At 41.3% G+C, this 21,211-nt stretch overlaps 1 protein-coding gene across 4 annotated transcripts in view; it reads left to right on the top strand.

Moving 5' to 3' along the window:
- Window positions 1–21,211, top strand: part of LOC115154188 (cell adhesion molecule 1) — a 499,358-nt gene that overhangs the window by 462,250 nt on the left and 15,897 nt on the right. The window lies entirely within an intron of this gene.

Here is a 21,211-nt window from a genome sequence, read left to right as displayed (position 1 = left end):
AATAGGTTCAATGTTAGCTAGCAAGCCATCCATCGAACTTCAGCTAGCTAGCTAACAGCAAGCTTAAATTTGCAATGAAAACAACTTCCTGACAAAATTAGAAACGTATAATATCTGAAACTGTAGCTAGATTCACGGCAGACTGCAACCCCTTTCATTAAATAAGACGTCCTGTGTCATTTCCGTTTAGTTTGCACAGAAATTCCACTGATTTCAAAACTCTGTCAACTTCTTCCGTGACAACAACACTGTTGATCGCCGTTTCTTCCCCATCACTGTCATCAGAAGACTACAATGTCTTCTTCCCCCCAATTTTCTTTAACCTAAATCAGTAACTTCCTCATCGTCTGATTCATTTTCAGAGTCGGAGAGAGTCAGCATGGCACGATCGTCCTCCAGAAAGTAGTCCATCACAACTGATACATTTAGGGCAGCAAAGTTATTGAGAGCAGAAGCAACATATTTTTAGTTCTCCATGGCTAACGTTATATCTTTTGAAAAAACTGCAGTAGAATGGATTATTTACAAATAACGAGCAGCTCATTTTATAGACACGATGCTACACCGCAGAACAATCTGAAACTCATCTCTCTGCATTTCCAGCCCACTCATTATCTCAGTTAATCATGGCTAGCGGGAAAACCAACTAGGCTTGTAATTTAACAACTTTATTCGTATTTACAGATGGCATAAAACTTTGTTATTAAGGCACATGAAGGTTCACTTGTTCGAGAAGGCATTTCTGCCAAACAATGCATTTTGATAAAAAAAAATGGTTTACCTCCAAATGGCTCTCCTGTGAAGTCGTGACTTGCGACATTACGCCTAGTTTCCTGAAACGGGTCACAAATGAAAGTCACACTAAGCGCAAACCAGATGAAATGGTGTTTCGCTGCAGAATGCTGTAGTAGCCATGCTGATTAAGTGTGCCTTTAATTCTAAATAAATCACTGACAGTGTCACCAGCAAAGCACCCCCACACCATCACACCTCCTCCTCCATGCTTCACGGTGGGAACCATCCGTTCCCCTACTCTGCGTCTCACAGAGACACGGCAGTTGGAACCAAAATCACAAGTTTGGACTCATCAGACCAAAGGACTGATTTCCACCAGTCTAATGTCCTTTGCTTGTGTTTTTTGGCCCAAGCAAGTCTCTTTTTATTGGTGTCCTTTAGTAGTGGTTTCTTTGCAGAAATTCGACCATGAAGGCCTGATTCAGGCAGTCACCTCTGAGTAGTTGATGTTGAGATGTCTATTACTTGAACTCCGTGAAGCATTTATTTTGGCTGCAATCTGAGGTGCAGTTTGTTAACTTCATGTTTTAAGTATCCCTATATTTCTGTTATTACAGTGCTATCACTCTGTTATTAGTACGCATGCGCGGTAGTCTCACTGTTGATGGACCTGGCCTGAGTGCAATGGCAACCATGTACTGTGGAAATACGGTTTAGTAAACGTTGTTAAACTGGAACCTAGTCGTTGTGTCATGTTAAGTCAACACAGTTAACTCTAATGAACTTATATCCTCTACAGCAGAGATAACTCTGGGTCTTCATTTCCTGTGGCTGTCCTCAGGAGAACCAGTTTCATCAGCGCTTGATGGTTTTTGCGACTGCACTTGAGGAAACTTTCAAAGTTCTTGAAATGTTCCACATTAACTGACCTTCATGTCTTTAAGTAATAATAGACTGTCGTTTCTCTTTGCTTATTTGAGCTGTTCTTGCTATAATATGGACTTGGTCTTTTACCAAATAGGGCTATCTTCAGTATACCACTTTTGACTGGTACTGTATGTGTACATGTAAAGCTATTCTGGGAAAGTGTGTGTGTGTGTGTGGGGGGGGGGGGGGGTGGTATTGTATACAAACACAATTAATCTATAATTTCTTCAAATTCTTAACATAATGCCAAGTTTGGTGTGAAATGTGTTTTAATGTAAAATGTCAAGCAGATTTATTTCACTCCGACTGCTAAATCAATGTTTGTGACCTGTAAGACCCGTGCATCTCTCTCTTGGTTCTGAGAATAGCATTACGGCTTTTCTTTATCGGCGAGATAGAAAATATTGATTAACCTCTGTTTTTGCAACTCTGTTCAGAAACCTGTTCAGAAAATTCTTTCATTGGTCTAAAAAAAGATTTTAGTCACAAAGACGCCAACAAAATACAAAGACGCCAACAAAACACGTTTCACACAGGTCACTGTGAAATATTAGTCTGTTGCAGAAGAATGACACATTTGTGTTCTATCATAGCAAAATGTGTTCTTGTTGTTTTGGTGCCCTTTCACTGTTTTGGAGATGTTTCTCCTCTAATAACAGTGTATTTTTTGCCTATAGCAACAAGCTGTTACAAAAATAAGAAAGATACTGCAGTGAACCAGGAAGTCAGTGAAGATTAACCAGTAAATTACCACCAAAGAAAAGCAGTTCTATTTGTGTATTTATGCTACATTGTTGCATCATCCCCTTTGTCAGAAGTTCTTCACTCTAGCTGACACACTATTCAGTTGCTTTGGAGTGAGATATTACAAGGCCGTGTTACTCCTTTGCGGTGTGGAGCTGAGGTGGGGTTACCTCAGGAATATGAATTGCAGTGCATGGCCAGAAGAAGCATTGCTCTACGGGTCAGATAGATCAAACCCTTATCAGCACGTCAGCCTCGCTGTCAGACAGTACTTCTATCGCCACACACTGGTATCAAGGGTATTAATGGCATTTCCTTTACCTGACCCACGTGTATTTAATGTCACACTGTGCCAGAGGCCGCCCAGACTTTTTAAAATGTATGATTTATCAATAGCGTGTCAACTTGTGTGTTTTATTGGTAACACTGTACTTGACACCTTGTCATAACCATGTCATAATATGTCATAACAGCTGACATAACTTGTCATAACCTGTCAAAAAATTGTCATAACACTGTCATGACACATATTTAGACCTGGCATATATTGTGTTATTTTATGGCTGGTTATGACACCTACATAGGAGTGTCAAACCTACCACACTAGGCAAAACATTCCATTACACCATAGCCTACTTCTCAACGGTATTTTTTTTATGTAACATTTTCTGAAATTGACCATATTGAATTATAATTGTAATTGCGCACACATTGATGTCAGACATGCACCTACCCCAATTCTCTGTTGCTGATGACTGGGATGAATGCAGGAGCAGATTTCAGGGGCAGGCCAGGACACCCTCTTTTTGAGTGGTGACTGACCTAAAGGAATGTACGTGATAGGCCTATCTGGTTTATATGATTTTGATGGTCATAATGCTTCTTGACAGTATCATAAAGTGTATTTTCTTAGTCCAAGTAAAGTGACACAGGATGGTCATAATACTTCTGGTGGTCATAAAGTCATACAGTGGTCATAAAGTGTAAAAATACAACTTTAAAGAATGAATTACAACAACATGGATTTAAGAAACAAACGTTAAATCGAAAGGAAACTTCTTGGCAGGGGAAAAAAAAACATCTTAATACATGTGGGTTTTGACACTTATGTAGCTGTCATAAAAAAAACACATTTAAAAACACAGGTGTAAATATATGGGTAATGGCAGTGTTATGACCATATTGTGACAGGTTATGACAAGTTATGTCATCTGTTATGACATGGTTATGACGCTAGATTTCAAGTAAAGTGTTACCATTTTATTTTATGATAAATTACGTTGCCATTTTCTCTCTATTCGAAAAGTGCATGCACTCTCTTCCTCTGTTAGAATGGAGAAGTCTGGTGACTTTTTATTCTAAGAATCCCTTTCATTCGGTCTGCTGCCCCTTGTGTTTTCTCTCTCTCTTTCTCTCCCTCGCTCCCTATGTGGATGCATTCAGGCATGGTCCCTCGTTCTCTCTGTTCATTTCCAAAGAGGATGATTGAACACACTTCACTTCATTCTGTCATTTCATCATCCCTTGTTCGGGGTGGCAAAGCCAACACATTTCGCTCCGGCTTCGGCAAACATGAGCCTAGCGTGTCCAAGCCAGTTGGTTAATGATGTGCCTTAAGTAGTTGGATTGCAAAAAATATAGATCTACAAGATGCCAGCCAGCGCCGGTGTTCAGATCACTACACAGATTAAGGCAGAAGGAGGGTTGGTGGCAGGGCAATAATGTTTCACCTCATTGTCGAAGTAATGCAATTGAATTTCAAGGACCACTTGTTTTTTGGTGGGTGGCTGTGTGTGTCAATTTCATGCATGACATTTAGGAGTACATGATTTTGGTCGTTGTCCTACCTTGTTCTTCATGCTTAAATTACCTCAAGGCCAGTAAATACCTGCTCACCATTGCCCAATGTGTAGCTGAGGGCCCTGGGCTTTTCTGAATGCTACTCAGAATGAATTTCATTCATATTCCTGAAGCTGTCGCTAAGTCACCCCCAACAATACAACTCCTGAAGTAAACTTTCTGCAATCCTCAAAACAAAATGACATTTGCATCTTGGGAACATTAAGCAACAGCTTATTTGCATCTCTCCCTCTCTCTTTCCCCCTTCTCTCTCTCTGTCTCCCCTCATAAAGTAACCTAAGCCTCTGTTTGACATGAGCTGAGCCTCCGCTGATGCGTGCCTGTTTTACATGCCGAGAGTGCCAGTGCTAGCTAACTACCTCATGCCTCATCCTCTCTCCCCCGAAAGCTGTTGCCATGGTGATGCCCCTGCTTGTTGTGGCAGATAGAAGCCGGCGTTATTGAACATCTTGTTCAAGAACCCCCCCCCCACCACACATACACATACACACCTTCCAATTGGAATGTTTCTCCAAAATGTGAGGGTGAAGTAGAAGAAATGATGGACACATCCTAAAAAATAGGGGCAACAGAGAGGACTTGCTGAGTCAGTGTTTTAGCCCGTTTCCTCCCTATGAACAGCCTAGCTTAGCCCAAGTGTGTGAGGAGAGAGAGATGGGATTAGACTTGCCCCGACTTGTTTGTCTCTAATGAGCGCACCACACCAAAGATTGACAGTGCAGATATGGTGACTGATTTCCCCATGCATAGAGATGAAGATCACTGCAGTGCTGTTGTTGCTGTCCTCTCCACAGTAGCCCACTTTGCATACGGGGGCTCGAAAGCACACAGCAATGTCAGAGGTACACATAGAAAATAACAGAATGTAAAGCATTCTATAGCATGTACGGCTGGCCTATGGACTACCTTAGTCATTTTCAGTGTAACCTGTTGTAGCACTGTAAAATGTATTACATAAGCATTTCATACATCACACTCTGCTTAGTGCTACCCTTGAGAGCCCCTGTTTGGGTTGGCGTGGGGGCTACATCTCTTCAGAATCTTCTGCTCTTATCAACATTTTCTGTTTGGAAAGGGCATAGTCGGACATCTGTTCCATTAGTTGATGGCGAGCTCTGCCCTCTATGTGAAGAGGTGAGCGCGCTCGAAAGGACACCCCTTCCAACGTCCCTGTGAGGGCGGCGTGTGAGAGGAGGAGGGGATAATTGAGGTAGGCCCAGGAAGCCCCTGGTAGAGCAATGGCGGAGTGGGAAGACGGCAGGATAATGGCCATTTTATTCCCAGCTGGAACTGTGGCAGGTGAAGCGGAAGACTTATCTTTTCCCTTTAATACGGAACAGAGTTTGCCACATTTGGATGCCATAAAAAATAAGATCTGGTCATTAAATGACGGGAACACAAGTCATTGCGAGACATGCCGCTTCTGATTTTTTTTCCCCTGGTGTGTTTATTCTTTTGGTCTCTCGGAGTTGTCAGGGTTTTTATTGACTCCATGATTACCGCCTTAATGAGTCCACTGACTTTGGAAGTCATGCTTACTGGCAGGTAAAGAGGTGGGAGAGACTATGTGTGAACACGGCATGCTTGTAAATGGCATGTATGTCTGAGAGCTGTTTCGCAATGAGTGTGTGTTGTCTGTGTGGACGTTGATAGTATATGAATGTGTGGGTTTAGTGTGAGGTGCATTTGTGTTAATGATTTTTGGTGTGTGTTTGTAGCACGTGGTGTGTCTGTTAGCCTGCCACTCCATTCCTGGAAGCCCACCTGTGGGGCTGTCTCAGGTTAGGCACATATGCTGCAGTAATTAGCCAGGAGACTTAAAAACCATTAAGGCAGACAACCAAAAGGGGATCCTCTTCCGCTCCCACTCTAGCTCATCCTCGGTTGACAGTTAAGTGGACCCCCAAGGGGCCGTCTGGGGCTTGGACTCCCTGCCGTTTGGCGGGAAGTGAAAATCAATGGTGGTGGTTGCTGGCAACAGGGCAGACGAGTGTGGATATGAGTTTCTTCTCCTGAACAAACAGTCCCTCAGTCACCTGCAGTTCCTCTCCATCGCTCCCAGTCCACGCCAAATGCTATCTTCCAAAGCTCTGGCCCTTCAGTTGAGCCATTTTCTTCAATTATTCTTCCATTTTTCTTTCTGTGACCCAGTTTAGAAATGTTGTTAAAAATGGCGGAGTTACAATTTGTATTTCTCTGGCAAGGATTCTTAGCCAGCAGTCTTTTTTTGTTTCAGTTCTCTGAAGGGTGTGAAGATTTGATTTGGCCCCTCAAAGGAAATGTATTTCCAAATCTGCCTTAATTTGTTTTGTTTGATCTTAAGATTTATATTGCAAAGAAATGATGCACATTCTGATTGCCGTCAGCCTTTTAAAGCACCGGTACAATGACTGACTGAAGAATTAGCCGATCTGTACAATAGCAGATATGAGAGCAGAGACCCCTTTGAGATGAGGTTTTGGATTAGAGATCACCTCTTCTGAACACTGTACTCAGTCTGTTATAAAGGGTTCCATTATCACTGCGTGCTTTGTGAACAATGGCCTCAACAAGAAAGCTCTGCAAGATTGCGCCGTGTGTCCTCAAAAAGGGACAGAAAATCACCCCAAAACCTGACAATGTCAGCTCACAGTGGCCTACAGCTAGGAAATGAAACCCTGCTAGGCCAACATTCATTCATTACCACATTTTATTCTCTCCACCTGTTTTCCCTGCTTTTTGTGGAGGTTTCATTGTCCAACTCAAAGCCATCAACCAGATGTACGTCGGCCACCACCACGCGGAGGCAAAGGTGACGGCTGTCAAATCGAACCTCCCTGTATGCTCGTCGGTGAGGGTCGACTGCTTCCCTGGCAGCCAGGGACAAGAATGAGCCCTTATCCCTCTGCTCTTGAGAAATGGGCCCTGCTCGCCCGAGGCTTTGCACCATTCCCTGGAACAGACATCTTATCCCTGGATTAGCCCTTACAAACCTCACTTCCCCTGGCTCTTGCACAATGGGCAAACTCTGGTCCCCAGTGTTGTCTTGTGGTGTTAACACAGATTTACATATGCAACACAGTGGGGTAGGGGGGCATCTATATGTTGACACACTAAGAAAATAAGCAACATCCAATTTCAACCGAGCCCTGCCATAACGTACATCCCTAATTCTTCACATGCCACAGGATATTCTGCCTTTCCTTATTTTATTTTTTTACAACTACATTAAAGTGGCAGGAATTTAATGGGGTGGTTTGGGAGTCCTCAGGCACCCTCTGTCAAGCAAAAAATATATTTGGTTTAACCGGCTTGTAAAGGTTGCCCTCCCCTGCCTTCGTGCCACACCGGCGGCCCACTCCTGTCCGCCCCTCGCTACTGTAAATATAAATCTTGGGGAGTTTGTCGGCCGGCACGGTAATGACAAGGCTCCAGGCAGCTTGGTGACAGCGAGGGGGGGAAATTGGAGAGGGGATGATAAACAGACGGGAGAGGAGAAGAAAGGGCAAACGGCGAAGCGAAAGCAGTTATTGCTCCGCTGTTCTGTTCTTTTTTTCTGCCTCCTATCAACGTGGCTAGTGGTGTATCTATGAGACGAGCTGCGGAGTCTCTGGACCTGGCCTGAACATTTTGACAAACTCAGGAGGCCGCTGGGATACATTAGGATGTGGTTATGGAGAAAACCATGACCTAGTTCTAACTCAAACTTCTTGAGTTTGTAGCTCATAGACTTGAATGTCAGTTATGTTTGGTCTATTTTTCAAAGTCCATGATTATATCAAAGTCTCAATGAGGTTTTAAAATGGTTGCCAAGATAGAGAGCTCCATTTAAAACATCCAAATGTATGTAGGTCTTTCCGAAGACGTGCAACTCAGAAAACCTGGTTCAATACCGCAATGAGTGGAATACTTTTTCTTTCATTAAAATCTTGACCCCAAACTCAGTGAATGGAGAGGGGACTTCATGGAGTAGCATGGAACCCAATTTCTCATTCATTATGTGCATAATGGCTGTACAGGCAGTGGAAAAACAACAAAAGACTTGGTATTAATTTACATTATTTTCACCTTTCCCAACTGTCCCCGTATCTCATAATAGAGAAGCCTTAATCAGGACCTAATAATACTCTTCCATGAATTGAAACGGCTTTTGGAGAGATGTCATGCCTTCCACCTATCAGTCTACCGTTACCATGGCACCCAGATTAAATGTATTAACTAAACAATTAAGATCGAAATGGCAGAGCTATCCCAGATCATGATTTTGGAAATGAAATTATGACTTTGAGGTTGTTGTTTTTTTCTCTATTCAAACTGACCAAAGCTGTGTTTTTGAAGTAATTAGATTTCAAAGCAACGGCAGAGGAAATGTTGTGGAAATGGAATTGAATAGAGCCGGGTTGTTGTCTTCAATAGGCCACGCCTCAGTGTAATCGGTAATTAGAATCATTGTTTGTCTTTTTCTAAAAGGAGACACTCATCTATCTGGAACACACATCTCAAATAGCTAGTTATCGAAAATAAACACTATATTTATACACTTTCCTTGATGCTTTCTCTTCTGAGAAGGTAAAAACAGGACAGTTTTACCTCTCTTAAAATTGTGTTTCCCAGTGTTTAAAGAAATTCACTCTAAAGAATCAAACCATGCAACCAATTCAGTTTTGGCACACAATCATCTGACTGTCTGTCAACTTGTACAGGTTCTTTGTTACAAGTTAAACAAGCAGTTACCAAAGTCTAGTCACACACATTCTGTCTCAAAAGGCTTCTTGACTTGCATTAAGCTGAGGTACTTTATTTACAAGCAAACTAACACATTATCCAGGAGGCAAAATACTAAATTGACATCATTAAATTGTCTCGATAGACTTTTTAATTACACATACTGACAGCAGGGCCAGTGCAGTAGTGATGCAGGTATATCTAGTGAGGCTCTGCAATAATACATGTAGTATATGTAGTTATGAATGTAGTTTTGTATGGCACCCACCTGCTGGATGCTTCTGTCTTTTGATTTTCTTCCTATCTGCAGGCAGCACAGCCGCACCACTGCAATCACTGCAATCATGCTTAATTACCAGATTAGAAGATCCAATTAGCAGATCTCCTGTCTTTCAGATCAGGCCGCTGCCAACACATCCTTTGAAATTAGACAGTTTTGGTGCCCCCCAGGGGTTGGCATTGCACCGCTTCAAATTGATCGCACTCCCGAAACGGCAATGTGCTTGTTTGGCGTGTGGACAACTTGTTTCCGTACGCTCTTGGCGGTTTTGATTTATATTTCAGAGAATGTGGAAAGAGACGCATGGTTTGGATAAATGTGTCTTGGGCAAGTTGCACACAGGTTTAATTCACTATTCTTTCTTGAACTGCCTCTGACTTTACCGTACACATACTAAAATGGTGGTACTTAAAGGAGATACATGTGAAACAAAGCCCCTTGTGGAAACTAAGTGAATTGCCTATAACACCTCAATTCAAACAACTCTACCCCCTCCTCCCCTCCCCCGCAACCTCCTTAAGTTTAGCTTTTGAGTCTTTTACTTTCAGTTTTGTCCACCAGCTTCAAACTGCTGAAAATACAAAATTGTTTGTTATTTTAAAGATATTTAAAAGTGATTTAGATGGTACTATGATTCTCTATGCTTGCTTGTTTTGTCACATAAACTGAAATTGGCCAAGGCATAATTTTAGCAACCAGATAATGGCAGAGCGATATCTACATGTTGCCTTTGTTGGTTATGCTCGTGAGTGAGGTGACCATGCCTCTAACTGATGCTGATGGAAGAGTGAGTGAGTTTTTTCACATATCCTTAACCTCTATCGGCACATTGATGTTGGGTAAAAACACTGAACTTCAGACCTTATACTACGGTTGGGGTTAATTCCTGAAATTATTCCACAAATTATATTCTAATTCGATTTCCTCCCCTGTAAATTCCATTTATTTCAATTCAAATTCAGTCTTTGAATTCAGCGATAATTTAATTCCTTTCTTAGGTAAATTCCAATAATTAAATTCCCAATTCAATATTATTCCCAACAATTCTACAAATTTGAATTCAAATTCAATTCCCTCAGGCTTTCAGGCTGATCATGTCACTGTTCAGGCACTGGAAATCAAAATACAAGTTTAAATGATCTAATTCCAATTTCATAACTTAGAGATTATTGAAATTTTAATTGAATTCAATGTAAATTCTTCACTAAATGACTGAATTCAAGAATTCAATTGGAATTGACCCCAACCCTGCCTTATACTTATAAGACCTGCTTAAGTATAAGACAATGAAAGGATAGCACCATAAGAGAACATGCATATCAACATGCTGCTGTGTGTGATATACAAGATTGGCGCGGCATACTGCAGAGCTACAGTGGTTCCTCCTTTAAAAGTTGAGAGCTTACACCGCGGGACTTAGAGGTACCCAGTGTCACGGCTTCCTTGCTCCAGACCACCACAATTGGGAGTTAGAGCACTCATTATGCATTTGTTTTTATATGACCAATCATATCGAGTGGTTCCAATGACGAATTTGATGTGGTCCATAGGGACATCAGCAAAGATGGCTGACAAAACATTACGGGGAAGCAAATGTATGTAGTTATAACGTCCTAAAGAGTCAAGCAAAACATTTACAATTGAGAGGAATATGTTAGTTAATGTGGAGACAAACGATTGAGCATATTTTTGGTCATAAAGTTAATTTACAAAAATCCCTATTTAGCAAGTTTTCTTTCAGACATATCCAATACCAGGTGTATCAAACTCATTCTTTATAGCAAGCAGGGAGCAGGTTTCGAATCCTCAACATTCTAGCCCGAAGTCCAGCACACTATCGAATGTGCCCAAATGTATTATTTGGGGTTGGTGCCGATTGTGGCTAAAAACACTTTGTCAATTGGAATCTTTAACGTGGAAAGGGGAAAAAGCATTATTATTTGTTTTTCACAAGCATAGCAGGATGGGCTATTAGCTGAACAATAGACTATTCAACCTTTACTAACGAATTGTCTAATAGCCGAGCTAGGTGTGAACCCCCCCACTCCTAACCAACTTGCAACAAATAATTTTCAGGACTATCTAGAAAAAGCAGAGGAGATGCGCAACAGGTTTCAAAGAAGAGAATATTCTCCACAATGTGTGGATGAAACTCTTAATTTAGCATTGCTGAAAACACGACATGAACTGATAAAAAACAGACCCGCTAAAGCTAAAGAACACTCTGTAATGTTCACAACTACATATACTTTGAACTCGCAAAAAGTGGGAGATGCGGTCAAGAAACACTAGCATGTTTTATTTACGTGATAAAATGGTCCATGCCAACTGCCAGCCACAAAAGAAAATCAGCCAGAATGTTTTTGGATTATCACCCTCCAGACATTATTTCCTAAAGATCTTAGTGATAAAATGCCTATGTATGTTATGTTGTAAATTTGAACATGAATTATGCCCCTATTTCAGATTACTCTGACGTTTTTTTCTTACACTGTACCGAATGGTTTATGAAAACTTGCTTGGTAGGTGAGGCTTAACAGCCTAATAGAAGTAGGATTTTTTTATTAGGCCTACTTAAAATTGCAACTGGTCAAAAATGTAGCATCCTACACAAAACAATAATTTAAAGAAAAAAAGTATTCACGTTCAAACTAAAACAATGTAACTAAAAAGAAAGCGCACATGTGTAATTCCCAAACTCTAAAAGTAATTTCAAAGGTAGATACAAATTATGTATGACATTGTGGTTACAATAAGAACGTAGCCCATCATGCAAATGATTCCTATTAGCAGGACAATAGACTTTTTATAGCCCAGCTAAAATCCCTCAACTTGCAATGTATTCGATGCTTAAAAACCTTTATGGGATCGGTATCCCGCTAGCGTACCACTATGGCAACATCCGGTGAAATTGCAGAGCGCAAAATTCATAATCGTTTAAAAGCTTAACTTCTTGTTAATCCAACCGCGTTGTCAGATTTCAAAAAGGCTTTACGACGAAAGCATACCATGCGATTATCTGAGGACAGCGCCCCACATCAAAATACTTTTTCAAACCAGCACAGGCATCAGAAAATCACAAATAGCGATAAAATAAATCACTTACCTTTGAAGATCTTCCTCTGTTTGCAATCCCAAGGTTCCCAGCTACACAATGAATGGTCATTTTGTTCGATAAAGTTCCTCTTTATATCCAAAAAAGTCTGTTTAGTTGGCACCGTTGATTTCAGTAATCCACTCGTTCAACATGCATACAAATGAATCCAACAAAAAAAGTTAACGGCAAAGTTCGTCCAAACAAGTCAAACGATGTTTCTTATTAATCCTCGGGTACTCTAATATTTAAATAAACGATAATATTTAAGACGGACAATAGTGTGTTCAATAGGGAAGATAAATAACGAAGAGTGCGCACCTCATTCACGTGCGCAGCAAGCCTACTTTTCTAATGAGGGACACCTTGGATAAACTACAACTACTTGTTCGTTTTTCAAGAAACAAGCCTGAAACCCTTTCTAAAGACTGTTGACATCTAGTGGAAGCCATAGGAACTGCAATCTGGGTCCTATCTACTTGTTTTTCCCGTAGGCTAGCATTGAAATGGCCTGTGACCTCAAAAACAAATTTTCCGGATGGATTTTCCTCTGGTTTTCGCCTGCCATATCAGCTCTGTTATACTCATAGACAGTATTTTAACGGTTTTAGAAACTTCAGAGTGTTTTCTATCCAATGCTACCAATTATATGCATATTCTAGCTTCTGGGCCTTAGTACCAGGCAGTTTACTTTGGGCACGTCATTCATCCGAACTTCCGAACACTGCCCCCTAGCCTTAAGAGGTTTTTAAGTATTCTAAAGTGTTAGATTTCTAACTCAAAACAGCATTTCTTCATCTTCTTGATCTTCCTTTTTTTCTGTAGCAATTTTGAGCAAATTGCTCAAGGGCCACGGTTGATTCGTCTGTGAAGATGACGTTATTGAACGTCTCACCAGCTTTGATCCATGCATGGGCCTGCAGGACGCAAAGTTCTTTGTTTGTCAGACAAAACATTGGGTCAAAACTACAGAACTGTACAAAAAAAGCGTACACACATGGTTAATATTCTGATAATTCAAATATATATATATATATATATATATATATATATACACAGTGGGGGAAAAAAGTATTTGATCCCCTGCTGATTTTGTACGTTTGCCCACTTTCAAAGAAATTATCAGTCTATAATTTTAATGGTAGATTTATTTGAACAGTGAGACAGAATAACAACAAAAAAATCCAGAAAAACGCATGTCAAAAATGCTATCAAATGATTTGCATTTTAATGAGGGAAATAAGTATTTGACCCCTCTGCAAAACATGACTTACTACTTGGTGGCAAAACCCTTGTTGGCAATCACAGAAGTAAGACGTTTCTTGTAGTTGGCCACCAGGTTTGCACACATCTCAGGAGGGATTTTGTCCCACTCCTCTTTGCAGCTCTTCTCCAAGTCATTAAGGTTTCGAGGCTGACGTTTGGCAACTCGAACCGTCAGCTCCCTCCACAGATTTTCTATGGGATTAAGGTCTGGAGACTGGCTAGGCCACTCCAGGACCTTAATGTGCTTCTTCTTGAGCCACTCCTTTGTTGCCTTGGCCGTGTGTTTTGGGTCATTGTCATACTGGAATACCCATCCACGACCCATTTTCAATGCCCTGGCTGAGGGAAGGATGTTCTCACCCAAGATTTGACGGTACATGGCCGAGTCCATCGTCCCTTTGATGCGGTGAAGTTGTCCTGTCCCCTTAGCAGAAAAACCCCCCCAAAGCATAATGTTTCCACCTCCATGTTTGACGTGGAGATGGTGTTCTTAGGGTCATAGGCAACATTCCTCCTCCTCCAAACGCGGCGATTTGAGTTGATGCCAAAGAGCTCCATTTTGGTCTCATCTGACCACAACACTTTCACCAGTTGTCCTCTGGATCATTCAGATGTTCATTGGTAAACTTCAGACGGGCATGTACATGTGCTTTCTTGAGCAGGGGGACCTTGCGAGCGCTGCAGGATTTCAGTCCTTCACGGCGTAGTGTGTTACCAATTGTTTTCTTGGTGACTATGGTCCCAGCTGCCTTGAGATCATTGACAAGATCCTCCCGTGTAGTTCTGGGCTGATTCCTCACCGTTCTCATGATCATTGCAACCACACGAGGTGAGATCTTGCATGGAGCCCCAGGCTGAGGGAGATTGACAGTTCTTTTGTGTTTCTTCCATTTGCGAATAATCGCACCAACTGTTGTCACTTTCTCACCAAGCTGCTTGGCGATGGTCTTGTAGCCCATCCCAGCCTTGTGTAGGTCTACAATCTTGTCCCTGACATCCTTGGAGAGCTCTTTGGTCTTGGCCATGGTGGAGAGTTTGGAATCTGATTGATTGATTGCTTCTGTGGACAGGTGTCTTTTTTACAGGTAACAAGCTGCGGTTAGGAGCACTCCCTTTAAGAATGTGCTCCTAATCTCAGCTCGTTACCTGTATAAAAGACACCTGGGAGCCAGAAATCTTTCTGATTGAGAGGAGGTCAAATACTTATTTCCCTCATTAAAATGCAAATCAATTTATAACATTTTTCACATGCGTTTTTTTGTTTTTATTCTGTTTCTCACTGTTCAAATAAACCTACCATTAAAATTATAGACTGATCCTTTCTTTATCAGTGGTCAAACGTACAAAATCAGCAGGGGATCAAATACTTTTTCCCCCCACAGTATATACAGTTGAAGTCGGAAGTTTACATACACTTAGGTTGGCGTCATTAAAACTCGTTTTTCAACCACTCCACAAATATCTTGTTAACAAACTATAGTTTTGGCAAGTCGATTAGGACTTCTACTTTTTCCAACAATTGTTTACAGACATATAATTTCACTTATAATTCACTGTATCACAATTCCAGTGGGTCAGAAGTTTACATACACTAAGTTGACTGTGCCTTTAAACAGCATGGAAAATTCCAGAAAATTATGTCATGGCTTTAGAAGCTTCTGATAGGCTAATTGACATCATTTGAGTCAATTGGAGGTATACCTGTGGAAGTATTTCAAGGCCTACCTTCGAACTCAGTGCTTCATGGCTTGACATCATGGGAAAATCGAAAGAAATCAGCCAAGACCTCAGAAAAAACAATGTAGACCTCGACAAGTCTGGTTCATCCTTAGGAGCAATTTCCAAACGTCTGAAGGTACCACGTTATTCTATACAAACAATAGTACGCAAGTATAACCACCATGGGACCCCGCAGCCGTCATACCGCTCAGCAAGGAGACGTGTTCTGTCTCCTAGAGATTAATGTACTTTTGTGCGAAAAGTGCAAATCAATCCCCGAACAACAGCAAAGGACCTTGTGATAAGGAAACAGGTACAAAAGTATCTATATCCACAGTAAAATGAGTCCTATATCGACATAACCTGAAAGGCCGCTCAGCAGGGAAGAAGCCACTGCTCCAGAACCGCCAATAAAAAGCCAGACTACAGTTTGCAACTGCACATGGAGACAAAGATCATACTTTTTGGAGAAATGTCCTCTGGTCTGATAAAACAAAAATAGAACTGTTTGGCCATAATGACCATCGTTATGTTTGGAGGAAAAAGGGGGAGACTTGCAAGTCAAACCAGACTCAGTTACAACAGCTCTGTCAGGAGGAATGGGCCAAAATTCACCCAACTTATTGTGGGAAGCTTGTGGAAGGTTACGCGAAACGTTTGAACCAAGTTAAACAACTTAAAGGCAATGCTACCAAATACTAATTGAGTGTATGTAAACTTCTGACCCACTGGGAATGTGATGAAATAAATAAAATCCGAAATAAATCATTCTCTCTACTATTATTCTGACATTTCGCATTCTTAAAATGAAGTGGTGATCCTAACTGATCTAAGACAGGGAATTTTTACTAGGATTAAATGTCAGGAATTGTGAAAAACTGAGTTTAAATGTATTTGGCTGAGGTGTATGTAAACTTCTGACTTCAACTGTATATATAAATAAAACATTTCTTACCGAGCCGTGATACCCACAGATTGCCTTTGCCGATCGTTCATCATCTTCATTCATCAGTGAGTCAATGGCTTGAATAGTCATTGACTCACTCACGCGTTGAAAAGGAATGAGAAGGCGTCACAATCCATGCCAGGCACACCTGTGAGCTCTGTAACTCCACCTCCGACAGGCAGAGTCAACATACAGTACGTGGTGGGTTCGTCAGGTTTTCGGTTCACCCTGATATTTCCATACCTCTTCTGACAATAGGAACTTGCCCAACTGCTCACCAGGCACAGCAAGGGCCACCCGGACCGTTCTGCTATTCCAAGGATGTGTAACCGAAGAGAGATACCACGAGTGGGCACAGAATACATAGCCTTTCCGCTGTGGGCATCTATTTCTGCACCGTTTCGCGCTGCTCTGAGACAAGCATGGAGAAACGAAAATTTTCAAATATTCCATGATATTCTTAAGATATGTGTTGACTGAATAAAAGCAACTGATGTCTGCTAAATAATCAAGTTAGGTTTCTCCAGAAGTAAATAATTCTAAATAACTGGCTTTATTTACAAATTTGTGAGAATGTCTCACCCCATGTTCAAGAATTGCCTTTTTCTCGCTCACTCTAGGTTAAATGAAAACGAAATTTCCAAAATGTCATTACTTTTTCAACAAAGCGATTATTATTATTAATTCATTTCGAATTATATAAAAGCCCCTTAGATATTCTCACAGATCCTAACGGAAAATGCCCCTTAGATATTAATATAGAGTCCTCCAATCCTCTAAATGTAATTATAGGCGGAGAGTCACATCATTGAAAAAAATATTTTTAGATATACTGTTAAAAATGGTGTAGGTCTTATTTATTTAAAGAGCATATTGAAGTTAGAAGCAAAAGCCTACAACTATTTTAGCACTGTTTCGTGCTGCTCTGAGACAAACACGACACAGGGATTCTTTAGCTAAATAGCCCAGTACTGTACTGCCAGATATCACGTTGTACAGCGCCATATTTTCTGTTCCATCCTAACAGAAACCCAGATGTTTTTTTGTTTTTCATGGAATAGAAACACCATAATATTAATCAAATGAATTAAGCAAGTACCAGTCAAAAGTTTAGACACACCTACTCATTCAAGGATTTTTCTATATTTTTTACATTGTAGAATAATAGTGACGACATCACAACTGTAGCAGGTGTAGCCCATCATGCAAATGTTTCCTATTAGCAGGGCAATAGACTTTTTATAACCAGACTACTGTTGTGAAAATCCCTCAACTTGCAATGTATTCAATGCTTAAGTACTCTCAAGTGTAAAATTTCTAACTAATATTGTTCCAATATTTCTGTAAATCAGTGATATTTATTCCCATAGTAATTCGTTATGGATCCATAACTAAATCAACATCTGCATTTTGAAAGAGTATTTTTTTTATCATAATTTTATTAACGAAATGTTTTTATTTGTTTATTAGCCTACTGTGCAGTCTACAATACATACTGTAGTTAACATGGGACTCTTTCAAAATGCAGATGTTGCTTTAGTTATGGATCCATAACCAATTACTTTGGGAGTAAATATGACTGATTTACAGAAATATTGGAACAAAGTTGTCTAATGAAGGGAAACAAATTTAGAATCATCCAATCCTGTAGCCTAGTCCCAACCGTCATGTTGTACATCGCCATATTTTCCATTCCATCCTAACGGAAACCCTGAGGGTTTCGCTTTCATCTTTCTCTGAATAGAAACACCATAATAGTAATCAAATGAATTATGCCAAATTTCTTAAAATAAAACCCATATACTATGTTATTACAAAAAAGGTTTTAAATTCTTTGGTAATGCCAATACGGAATACTATCAAATGCTTCTCAAAGATGCCCTCTGATGGTCAAACTAGCAATAACTTGCAGTAACAGAAAAAATGGCTGAGAATTAAATGACGTGCCACAGAATGCTACGGCAGCACGCAAGGTATGACGCAACTTTTAAAGGAGGAACCACTGTATTATTTAGTAGTCCATGTGACACACACACATACACACACGTGTACACGTCCTGCCCTGTGAACACCAGCACAGGCACACACACCAGCAGAGCCCGAGATGGCCTGTTGCCATGCTTTGCCTTCTTGTGCTGCCGTCTAATTATCTCTAATCATGAGATATTAAAGCTGAAAATGGCTTTAGTCTCCTCATTCCTTATCATAATACACACGGACCTCAGCAGGGGACAGGCCAGAGCTACAGATCTACACGCCACCATGAGCGGGCACGCAGTGTGTTCACAGAACCCAACACATTCAATCACATATTTACAGACTTAGACACACACAAACACACTCACTCACTCACTCACTCACGTTTGTTCGCAGTTTTGCATACAGTACCTATGGCATGTAGACAAAGCATCTCTAGGCTAGCCTCTAGCCTCTGTAGGATAGTTCACAGATCGGGATTTATTTACATTGCAACAGCTGACCAATTGGAGTGGGAGGACCGTTCCTGGAATTGGCTTATTGAAACAGAGATCTTTTCAAAGACACCCTGAAACGTATCCTTGATTTCAGTGAGCGATGCTCATAAATTTGCTCGACTAATGTATTTGAAATGTGTAGTGAAGATTTACTAAAATAATGTTGTGCATATTGGTTTGTGTGTGAGTGCATCCTAAATGTCGAAAAGCAACAAAACAAGGCGAGATGGCAATAGGCCAGACTGAATACCATTTTAATTGTCCACCAGAGGATAGCATCTATTGCTACCCTGTGCTTCCTTTGAGAAAGTTATTAGAACTTGACAATGAGCACCCCGATCCAGGGTGCTACAAAACAGCAGCCTTATCCCGAGGAAGCAAAGTAATTGACTCTGAGAGCAAGATCAAGTGTGGCTACAGGCTCCACTCACGAGATGGGGAGAAGTTGGGTGGGTGGGGGGGGATGATGGGGGGTGGAAGAGAGAGAACAACACATTTCCACTCTCTCTCCACCTGAACAGCAAACAACCGGGAGAGGGATGGAAACACTCTCACCCTCTATCCTCTGGCGACACTTAACAAAACAATCATGGAGAGAAAGAGAGAACAAGTACAGAAAGGAGTGAAGGGAGGACAGAGTCAGGTGTCTGTGGGGCTTTAGTATATAGCTTGGGTGTTTGTCATTTAGGTCATTTGGGGGTAAATTGGAGTGTGTTGTTCTAGATCAAAAGCCAGAACCACAGGGAGGTATGGATGACTGGGGACAATACATTTTCAGCAAGAACTATAGACACAGATTTTCTCCACTTTCCCACTGACAATATATACTGAACAAAAATATAAACGCAACATGTAAGTGTTGGTCCCATGTTTCATGAGCTGAAATAAAATATCATAGAAATGTTCCATACACGCAAATTTTGTGGACAATTTTGTTTACATCTTAGTCATTTAGCAGATGCTCTTATCCAGAGTGACTTACAGTAGTGAATGCATACATTTCATACATTTTTTTTTCTTCCCCGTACTGGTCCCCCGTGGGAATCGAACCCACAACCCTGGCATTGCAAACACCATGCTCTACCAACTGAGCCACACGGGACCAGTTAGTGAGCATTTCTCCTTTGCCAAGATAATCCATCCACCTGACAGGCATGGCATATCAAGAAGCTGATTAAACAGCATGATCATTACACAGGTGCACCTTGTGCTGGGGACAATGAAAGGCCACTCTAAAATGTGCCGTTTTGTCACACAACTTGAGGGAGCGTACACTTGGTATGCTGACTGCAGGAATGTCCACCAGAGCTGTTGCCACATAATTTAATGTTAATTTATCTACTATAAGCCACCTTTAACGTCGTTTTAGTGGGAAAATACTCACCTTCGATGGCCACTGGCACACTGAAGAAGTGTGCCCTTCACGGATGAGTCACGGTTTTAACTGTACCAGGCAGATGGCAGAGAGCGTGTATGGTGTCGTGCGGGCGAGCAGTCTGCTGATGTCAACAGAGTGCCCCATGGTGGCGGTGGGGTTATGGTATGGGCAGACATAAGCTACGGACAACAAACACAATTGCATTTTATCGATGGTAATTTGAATGCACAGAGATACCGTGACTAGATCCTGAATCCCATTGTCGTGCCATTCATCCTCCGCCATCACCTCATTTTTCAGCATGATAATGCACAGCCCCATGTTGCAAGAAAGATGTGTATAAAACTCCTGGAAGCTGAAAATGTCCCAGTTCTTCCATGGCCTGCATACTGACAAGACATGTTACCCATTGAGCATGTTTGGGATGCTCTGGATCAACGTGAAAGGTATCTGTGACCAACATGCATGTCTTTATTCCCAGTCCAATCCATATATTAGGGCCTAATGAATTACCTTATATGAACTGTAACTCAGTAAAATCTTTGAAATTGTTGCATGTTGTGTTTATATTTTGTTCAGTAGAGAGAGAGAGAGAGAGAGAGAGAGAGAGAGAGAGAGAGAGAGAGAGAGAGAGAGAGAAATATTACCCCAAGGTTTCCCATTTGAAAAAGCACGAGGGGACAAATCTTAAAAGAACGATCCTTCTTTGGTGATGTCTTTGGTCCAAAGGAATACAAGTTGATGATCCCCACAGGAAGGCGCTGCTACTCACATGACACATCGCTACATCACAGCAGCAACACGCCATAGACTCCATCATGCCTGTGTTTTCCTCTCTGGTTGTCGGAGAATGTTTCTCGGGTTATAAAAGGTGTGGGCAGCAGAGTGCATCGACCCTATCAAGCCAGCCATCCCTCAGCGAGTGTTACCGTGACTCCATTGTCCGTGGATGACTTCCTATAAGGGCCGGTCACCAACTCTATCAGGGAAGCATGTTTGAGGGTAACCCCACATGACATCACTCCCAATGTGGTCTGCAGATGGACACCCCCTGAGAGTCATCCTTTAATTCCCTTTATCATGA

Source organism: Salmo trutta, chromosome 19 (genome assembly GCF_901001165.1).
Source record: "Salmo trutta chromosome 19, fSalTru1.1, whole genome shotgun sequence".
Classification (NCBI taxonomy): Eukaryota; Metazoa; Chordata; class Actinopteri; order Salmoniformes; family Salmonidae; genus Salmo; species Salmo trutta.
Note: the sequence above shows the minus strand (reverse complement) of the source record. Positions and strands in the feature narration are given on the sequence as shown.